The sequence below is a fragment of the Mus musculus genome, chromosome 18, assembly GCF_000001635.26.
Source record: "Mus musculus strain C57BL/6J chromosome 18, GRCm38.p6 C57BL/6J".
In the NCBI taxonomy this organism is placed as follows: Eukaryota; Metazoa; Chordata; class Mammalia; order Rodentia; family Muridae; genus Mus; species Mus musculus.
In genome coordinates this window covers 49,463,301-49,467,523 of record NC_000084.6, presented here as the reverse complement: position 1 = coordinate 49,467,523, position 4,223 = coordinate 49,463,301, and positions in this window count along the sequence as shown.

Genomic DNA, 4,223 nt, shown 5'->3' with positions numbered 1-4,223 from the left:
TATAGCGATTTAGAATCATGTGGAGCATGGTCACTGGAAACTGACCCTAAGCTCCCAGAGCCCATTTGTGTTTCCTTAGAGCAGTTGTTTTCCCTTTGTGTCTATCCTGTGTATATATATTTAGGATCTAAAATATAAATGCTATATTCCCTTAAAAGTGATCTTTAAAATGTACAAGGCTTGTTTACACTGACTGCTAACACTTGGAATTATTGGGTGACCCCACTCCCCAGGGATAATTACTGAGTCTTTGCTAACTCTCATTTTATTACTAACTTTTTTTTAAACTACTAATATTTGTTAACTTTCTTTTTATTACCAATTAGGTCTAGTTTAGGTTAACTTTCTGAAAGAGAATGCACCAAATGGCCAATTTACTTAATTTGCCTGTTTTATTTTTTACTTATTTTAGTCAACAGTCCTTGACGCTGTCTTCTTTTTAAAAAAAATTATTAGATATTTTCTTTATTTACATTTCAAATGTTATCACCTATCCTCATTTTCCCTCCACCCCCCCCCCCCCCCCCGTCCTATCCCCTCTCCCTCTGCTCACCAACCTACCCACTCCCGCTTCCCTGTCCTGGCATTCCCCTACACTGTGGCATCAAGCCTTCACAGGACCAAGGGCCTCTCCTCCCATTGATGTCTGACAAGTCCATCCTCTGCTACATATGTGGCTAGAGACATGGGTAACTCCATGTGTACTCTTTGGTTGGTGGTTTAGTCCCTGGGAGCTCTGGGGGTACTGGTTGGTTCATATTGTTGTTTCTCCTATGGGGCTGCAAACCCCTTCAGCTCCTTGGCTCCTTTCTCTAGCTCCTCCATTGGGGACCCTGTGCTCAGCCCAGTGGTTGGCTGAGAGCATCCACCTCTGTATTTGTCAGGCACTGGCAAAGCCTCTCAGGAGACAGCTATATCAGGCTCCTGTCATGAAGCACTTGTTGGCATCCACAATAATATCTGGGGTTGGTAACTGTAGATGGGATGGATCCTCAGGTGGGGGAGTCTCTGGATGGCCTTTCCTTCAGTCTCTGCTCCACACTTTGTCTGTAACTACTCCCATGGGTATTTTGTTCCCCTTTCTAAGAAGGACTTAGGTATCCACACTTTGGTCTTCCTTCTTCTTAAGCTTTCTGTGGTCTGTGAGTTGCATCTTGGATATTCTGAGATTCTGGGCTAATACCCACTTGTCAGTGAGTGCATACTATGTGTGTTCTTTTGTGATTGGGTTACTTCACTCAGGATATTTTCTAGTTCCATCAATTTGCCTAAGAATCTCATGCATTCATTGTTTTCATTGTTTTTAATAGCAGAGTATTACTCCATTGTGTAAATATACCACATTTTCTATATCCATTCCTCTGTTGAGGGACATCTGGGTTCTTTCCAACTTCTGGCTTTTATAAATAAGGCTGCAACGAACACAGTGGAGCATGTGTCCTTATTACAAGTTGGAGCATCTTCTGGGTATATGCCCAGGAGTAGTATAGCTGGGTCCTCAGGTAGTACTATGTCCAATTTTCTGAGGAACCACCAAACTGATTTCCAGAGTGGTTATACCAGCTTGTAATCCCATGTTAGTCTGACCTCTATCTCAGTTCTCTGCTAATCCTACTGTACACAGCCGATCAGTTTGGTATCTGCACCACTGTGTCTTTCCTAACAGAGTGTCAGGACTCTTTAGGTATATGTTCATTCAGTGCTGTGGATTCCAGGAGAGTGGGCCCCATCTGCATTTCATTTGTACTGGTTTGTAGAAGGCACTATGAGATGAGATTGGGTTGAAGACTGAGAAATGAAAAAGAAAACTGATTTTGTCCTAATTCTCCAGGGAGAACATAGATCACTGCACAGGCTTTGCAGTGAGGGAGAAAGAGGCAGGGCTGTGGACAAGCACCTGCACTGTAGCTTTCATGAGAAGAAATGAACCAGAGAGAGGAGACATAATTAAGGTCACCAGCTTTGAAGACTAGCTTCTTATCAACTTCAAGTTCACCAAGATTCTAAGAGTGTACAGGTTGGTGTGGTCTAAAGTCTCCAGATGTCTAAAGGCCAGCCAGGGACTTATAAAACTTACTAGTCAATTAGGACTATTAAATCATCAATTTAATAAAGTAAATAGTATGATTACAGTGGTCCCCACTGAGCTGCATGTTAAGGGCTTGGTGACATGTAACATGCATTTGTCCATCCCTGCTTTGGTGTGAACATTCTTCTACCCTACGCAGAGAAAATTCTTATTGGACAATCTTGTGCCTTGATCCAAACTAGATCTGTTTAGCCAGCAGCTCTTACCTTATTCTAAGTCACCAAGGAACCAGCTTCCTCTGCCCGGGACAGAAGATGTATGTGTCACCCTGCAGAAAGTTGCTCTGAGGAGGAATGCTCCCATTTTCTTTAATTTGATGGAACAGAGCCATAATCTAAGAACAGAGGAGGGAGCTGCATGGAGCAAGTCCTAAGGGACTGGAATTGTGATGTTGAACTTCCTCGCCAGATTCATGGTTCAGCTCTTGTTCTCTGATTTCAAAGTTTGGACAGTAAAAGAACCTGAGCTATGTATGCTGTTCCTAATACTCAGGATGCCACGTGAGCATGTGCAGATTAAAGACTAGACACAGCCATGCCACCGAGCATCTTGAGCTCTTTTGCACACTACCTTTTATTTGGACTTTCTGCCTATTTCTCTCTCCTAGCTTGCCTCATGTTTTATGACTGCTTACCAGTCTTTGGGTTTTCATCTGAAGGTTTTTCTTTCAGCATGTAGATGTCTCTTAGCTAGATTGAGAGTCCTAGTTAGCCTTTGGGTAAATGGCAAGACCTACATCTGCCATACTTCCTGTCAGGCTAGGAAACAGTGGACAGAATGGCAGGGAAAAAATCAACCTGAAATCTCGAATGCCAAAAACTTCAGTATGGGAAATTGTGATTTCAGGTTGTAGTTATTCTTATGAAAAAGGGACTCAGATAATAATTACAGCTATGCCATGAAAACAAATACCATTTTAAGGCTCTTGATGAGTGTCATTTGGTTCCTCAGAAAGTTACAGTAGTCTGCCTCCTTGGAGAAGTTCATCACTCAGCCAGGACTGCACTAGCCTTTGCAGCCCCTGGATGTGAGCTGAACAAGGTGTCTGTCCTTCCTCATTCTGAAGAGAGCCGTGAAGAGGCTTCGCCTTCTTTCCCCTATTCAGACTCTAGTCTGCAGACAACACAATAGCACGTCAGACATGGTCTCATTTGGAATGTTTGTGTTGTGATTATGTCACCCAAATTTGATTCACTCCGTCTATAGTTTTGAGTATGCAACTTATACTTTGTTTTTTATTTCACTGACAGATCCACTCCCACCCTCTGCCTCATAAGTCAGTGCGGTTTTGTAGTATCTGTCATTCTTTGATAACACATAAACCTAGCCAATATATACCCAGCAACTATGTATAGTTAACTAAACATAACCAGTTAACTATGTCCTGTAGGTTCTAGGTGTTTGGCATGCCTTTTAGATCTCATTTTCCCCTAATCCTCTAATGGATTACTTGCCAAGCCATACTGGACTCTGAGATGTTCCCTGAGCACATCTTTCCTAATCACACATACCCCAAGCTTCCAGGGCTTGGTGTTCACAGCTTCTAGTACCATGAAATGGATCCATTCACTTCCTTAATCTCTTCAGACATAAACTGCTTCCTCCCTAGAGAAGCATCTTCTAGCCACTGTAAACCTCCTTCACTCTCTGCTCACTTTCCCTGTCTATTGCTTCTTCTCTTAGTGTTCTCACATGCTGTTGTTATAGTCTCCCTATGTAGGATGTCAGGCTCCTAGGTAAAGATTGAACTGTGTTTATAAGAGTACCTGAAACTGGGACTGGCACAAAATAGGGACTCAAAATTATTTTGTGGGGAAAAAAGGGAGAACAAACAGAATTAAACCGTCGTCTTTAGAATGTAACAATAGCACATTATTCACATGGTCTGAGTGGAAACCATACTGTGAGGAGAACCAATAGTCACAAGAGGGTTTTTGGAATTTGGGACTGGGAGGAGAACATTGAGAAGCTTATTGAGAGCCAGGGACATTTCCAGACAAATTTACAACATCTACAATTCAGAAAGAAGGTCAGGTTGGTCAGGAGGAGGAAGTCTACTGGAAGAGACAGGAACTGAATGAACTATTTGCCATGGTCTCACTCATTGGGCTCACCTTCCTGATTTTTACTTGAA